Genomic DNA, 5658 nt, shown 5'->3' with positions numbered 1-5658 from the left:
GAAATACATGCGAGCATCACTTGAGAACTGTGAAAGAAAGAGGCAAGGGTTTTTTTTTATTGGGATGAAAATGTCACTGAGTGTCTCATTATTCTTAGATCCATTCTTATTGCAAGAAAGCAACAGACCTTAGTGAAAAACAGCAAGAAAACTCATTATTTAAAGTGTGTATAAAAGCAGAAAATGGAGTTAAATTTCAGGCTTTAAAAGCTCTTATTTCTCAGCTTTGATTGAAATCAGGCCAAAGTCTTGCTTGAGTATCTTGAAAATCCCCTGTATCTTTTCTCCACAGTGACCAGCAGTTCTACCTGTGTAACCGGGCAGAGGAGGCTTTTGAAATTCAGACTATTACAAGCCTTTGCAGGAGAGGCTAATGGAGTACAAGAGACTTTCTCCTGTGTTTTGCATTCAAAAATCTTGCAGTTGGTCTTAGGGGAGCCCAGCAACTGTGGTGTTATCTCTGTTGCACAGGGGAGCAGGTGCCCAGGGTGAGGCTGAGCCACCAATCAACCAATGTTAGTTGCAGACTGGGCTGGGTTTGCAGCAGATGAAGGTTTCCTTTGTTACTGACTGCTGCTTGGGATGTCAAAGTACAGCAGCAGCTAGGAATCCATGTGGTACCTGTTGCATAACATAATTCTTCAACAGATTAGAAAACCTATGATCAAGTATATTTCTCCATGGGAAGATGTTATTACTCTTCTTTGTTTTACAGAAAATTGTTAAGAACTCAGCTGTGGGTAAATATTTCTACAGTGTTTTCAACACCATCCTTTTATACGTAAGTATATGTGTCTTTGAATTTTCTTAAAAACATGCAACAACAGATGCACTGAACATAATTCTGCCAATTACGAAGATAGGAGTGCTGCTGCTGACTGTGAGTATAAAGCAGTGAGCTAAGGTAGAGAACAACAATATTTGACATAGCTGGTCACAGCTGACATTTCTGTTCTTGATCCAGTGAATCATCTAAATCCTGTAAGAACATTCATCATGGAAATAGTCTGAGACAGAGAAATGAACTGAGCTCTCTTACAGAATCTATTCTTGACCCAACTGGCGATGTTAAGAAAGGGCTCTGATAGCTACATATATTCTGTTCACTCATAAATAATAGGGGGGCATCGTTTACTGGTTGTAGTCCTTGTGGTTACAGTGGGACTGTCACTGTTTTATTAGTTACTTTTGCACTTTCTGATGTTCCTGTAAAACAACATTCTGTTTCAGAAGATGTGCCTGTCAAGGAAGCAGGAGAAGGGTGGATGGCATGATGAGTGCTTTCCAACACTTTGTTTATGTCTCTGCAGGGTAGAAGTATTTTGTTAACTCTGTGCTCACAATGTGGATCAGTCACTTCTGCCAACATAAATATTTTCAAATATTTCACTGAGAATTGCTGCAAAGCTACAGGAGATTTTCTGCCTATATGACTGAGATTGTGTCTCCTTTGATTTTGACTTGATTTAATTTTGTAGAAGAGGCAAACACAAGATGAGTAATAGTGCAGCCCTCCAACTTGCATTATTGATACTTCCAAAGTGTCCAGTTCAAATGGGGGCAGAATGTTAACAGAACTGAGAGTATCAGTCTAGTGGCTGAAGGACAAAAATAATCTGCCTTTTTGATCTTTTCTGGTCAACAAAAGCATGCTTTGCTTGCTCCAGAAGTCTTTCATGTGAGAGAAAATGGACAGAGATGAAAACCCACATCTGATCTGATGCTTTGGCAAGCTGTTTTTTCTTACACCCACAGGAGATGAAGAGTTCTGGCCCTTCAGAATAATGGACAAAGGTAAAAGAGAATTCCCTTCTGCCATGTATAAAGTCACTGATAAAGTTTATTCTGTGTATAAAGCATACTATGGATGCAGTTATCATCCTTAAGTACCTACTTTCTACTGTAATGAAATGGTCAGAAAATTGGAGGCTCCAGGCATAAGCCAGACCCTCAGTTCTCTACATGGATCACAGTGTGAGCTTTAGAAAAAATATTTATTACACGTCATCGCTTTCCTAGCAGATTTTGTTTGGAAAAGCTGGATCAGACAGAGCTGGAAACCTGATAGATTGCTCTGACCACTGACTAGGAGTATACACAGCTAACACTGCACCAGTAATTCAAAATTGTTTTTCAAATAAATTTAGTTTTTTATTTCCTGCCTATAAAATACCTGCAAAAAGAAAGTCATTAATTCTATTAATACACTAATTGCTCTAGCTTGCTCTTTTAATTATTTTTGTATTACCTCAGGATGAAAAATTAGAAATAATCTACTGATCTTTATTCCTGATTGTATGAATATTACTGTCATAGTGAATGCAAGAAGAGGTAGGGGAATCTGTGGGTTTTTGATACTCTCAAGCACTGGGAAGAGTTTAGCAACAAGGAACAGCGAATAAGGATTAGTGAATTTTAGAAGAATAATCTTATGAACTGGCTTTTTTTTTTTTTTATGTCTGGAAAAGGAGGAATATTTTTTGATTGCAGTACCTTTATTTCTCTCATTTTTAGAACCTGCATTAACAGTCCCTCATTGCCCATGTGTCACTCAAATGACCAAGGCCAAACCCCACAGACCCTGGGCAGGACAGGAGCATGGTGTGAAGAGTAAGAGAAAGTTTCACAGGGTAAGTGATGGCCAACTGAAGTTTCTCTTTTGTGAGTTTTACCTTTTTCATCCTATTTGACATTTCTGAAACGGAGCTGTATTACAGATTAGTAGCCCATGGCAGTAGGCTGGAGAGATGAGATTTTAGTGTGATATGGTACACAGGCAGTGGAAGGGGGAGGGGGGGGGGGAAGAGGGTGAGGGGAGGGGGAGGGAAGGAGGGGGCGGGGAGCAAAGAAAATGTGTGAAAAATTGAAATGACAAGGTCATGTTGATAGCTTGGTTGTGGGAGCTGTCAAGGTAGTTTGCAGCATTATGATTAGAGATGGGCCAACTCTCATGAATGAGAGATCAGCTGGTCTGAACCTTCATCCAGTTCTCTGAGCAAACCCAAGTAAAGCCTAAGGTAAGGTTAAGACAAATCTAGCACAACCAGTTTTGGTTTCCTAGCCCTAATGTACTAAGAGTGGAAAAGAATGGAAAGCTAGAATCTGGAAAAATGTTAAGGATATACATCTGGTTTAAAATCACTTAATCTGGAAAATCTTTTTGACAAGAAGTTTTACATCATTTCTAGCCTTCCATCCATAACAAAGAGCTTCATATCCCATCTGATAACCATCCTAGTAGCAAAATGAAACCAAGTCTGCAAAGCTCTCGAATTTCAGCTGAGACTTTTTATTTTATTTATTTATTTATTTATTAATTACAAAGCCTTCAGTTGAGATGCCAAGCTTTGGTCTAAGGGTACCCATGAGGGAGTCTGAAAAGATGACTTGCAGTTGGAACTGTACTGAATATAGCAGACAATCCATCTGCAAGTCATTTCTCTTCAGCTTTATCCTGTGGGAAGTAGCTTTGCATTCAGATTCAGACTACAAGCAATTCTAGGGAAGCTGAATTTCTGCAATGGCCATGCTTGTACTGTGGTGTGTCACGCTCCCTGCAGTGAGGGCTAAGTTCTTCCTATTTTGTGCAGTTTCTGTCTAATGCAGACAAAATTCCTCCTTCTCACAAGGATTCTTGGAGAAAGCAAAGCCAGAGAGCAAGGGCAAGTGGAGACAAGATGTAGTTTACCTTGGACTCCCTGTTTTGAAACACTTGCCAAGCTCATTGAGGTAATAGTTTTGATTTGGTAGTGCAACAAAATCCATATACAGACTATTTCTCGTAAGTGCAGTCAGCATTGTAGGGTTCCTATCCTCCTTTTGTGTTAATAATGTCACTGCTCAGCTCTTAGTTAAAGGTATTTGTGATGATACAGTGAGGCAGAAATATACAGGATACCAGTGTGTTTTGAAGTGGCAGCTCTTGAGTCACTAAAATAATGACCTCTATCTGTATGGGAAACATTTTTCTTGACCGTTTCCATTCTCAGTGTGCTTTACGGACCTGACAGCTGCATCTCTTTGAACTGTGGCAATGAAGAGCAGAGCAGTTCCTCCAGCTGAGGCTACAGAGACTCTGTTATGTGGGACTTGAAGAGTGAGGGTGAGAAGCTCTACTTGTTCTCTGCATCAAGATAAATAGTTGCCTGCTAATTTATTCTCATAGACAGTTTTTTTCTTTTCTTTTCTTTTCTTTTCTTTTCTTTTCTTTTCTTTTCTTTTCTTTTCTTTTCTTTTCTTTTCTTTTCTTTTCTTTTCTTTTCTTTTCTTTTTTCCTCAGGAATATGTAGCAGTGGAATCAGGTAAAAGGTCTATTGAAGAATCCTTTACTCCTGTGTACTATCTCACAAGTAAATAACACTAACCTACTACTTGATGAAATCTCCTTTATACAGGATAAAGACAGCAGTTAGGGTAAACAAAACAAAACAAAAAAAGGCTTTCTTCTTCACATGTAGATTTTGCATAATGAAAACAAAACCTAAACTTAACCTTGCCTGTGATTTCAAAACACTTAGTTTATTATTTATCTTTATTTTCTTGGACTTGCACAGTCTAGACAAGTCTCCATGATTTAAAATTCACAATGGTTTTCTTTACTGATTCTCAGTCATCTCTGCAGAACACATGACATCTTTTCAAACGTGAAGAGTCAACCCAAAGCTTCAGAGCTCTGTACTCATGCATCAGTACTGACAAACTGTGCTCAATGAACTTAATGTTTTGTTTTGTTTTTAAATTTGCAGTTATCATAGTATGATTAGTTATTAAAATACTTTGCATGGAGAAATAACAGCCATTATATGGCTGCATATCTAGTCCATGGTTACTGCTTTCTTCTTTCAGAAATTTAAAGAGTTCACGTGACTTTGATGTCAGTAAAGCTTGTGTCATAATCATCAAATTGATCTCATGCCAGATAAGCCAGATGGAACTTTCAACCAAGAATTTGTATTGGTTTTTGATAATAATGACTTATTTGTCATCCATGATACTTATTTATAACAGGACAAGGTAAGAAAACAGATTTGTTCTGAGATAAGAGAAAAAGAGACCTATAAGGAGTTTGTGCTATTATCTGACCAAACAGCACAAACACATGACTTGCAAAGTAAGCACAAGACCTGTCTCCAGCTGAGAGCTGCTTGGTGCTTTGTACCAGTTCTCAAGAGGGACAGGGACTGAATGGTGAGTTCACTTCTGTGTACTGTGAAAAATTTCAGAGCATTTTCTATTTATCTGTTACATATTACTTATTTAATTAATTATGCTTTATTACATTCTTGACACACTAGCATCTTTCTCTTCTCTCTTACTTTATAAGAATATGTAGAGAAGCATTGACTTTCTGAGACAAATTGTTTTTACATATTTGAATATGCTTGTATATTTGTATTTCCTTCCTCTGGGGAAAAGGGAAAAAGAAATTAAAAGGGAATGTGGTAAATAACCACTTTAGCATATAAATGCATTAGGATCACTGTTGTTTTTTTTTTGTTTGTTTGTTTTTTGTTTTTTTTTTTTGTTTTTGTACAAAGCTTTTTTTTTTTTCTTTTTTTTTTCTGTGAAGGCCATTTAGCCTCCTGTGTAATTTTATCTTCCCTTTTCCTCTTATTTTTCTTGAAATAAGAAAAGCAAAACAAAACAACACATGCTGTT

General features: G+C 37.6%; 1 long non-coding RNA gene across 1 annotated transcript; it reads left to right on the top strand.

Moving 5' to 3' along the window:
• The first annotated feature begins 1415 nt into the window (after positions 1-1415).
• Positions 1416-4103, top strand: LOC140255143 (uncharacterized). Its single transcript, XR_011904412.1, has 3 exons — positions 1416-1794; positions 2515-2661; positions 3990-4103. It is a non-coding gene; the product is annotated as an uncharacterized lncRNA (long non-coding RNA).
• The last annotated feature ends 1555 nt before the right edge of the window (positions 4104-5658 follow it).

Source organism: Excalfactoria chinensis, chromosome 7, assembly GCF_039878825.1.
Source record: "Excalfactoria chinensis isolate bCotChi1 chromosome 7, bCotChi1.hap2, whole genome shotgun sequence".
NCBI lineage: Eukaryota > Metazoa > Chordata > Aves > Galliformes > Phasianidae > Excalfactoria > Excalfactoria chinensis.
The sequence above is the reverse complement of the archived record's forward strand: the minus strand, read 5'-3'. Positions and strand labels throughout refer to the sequence as shown.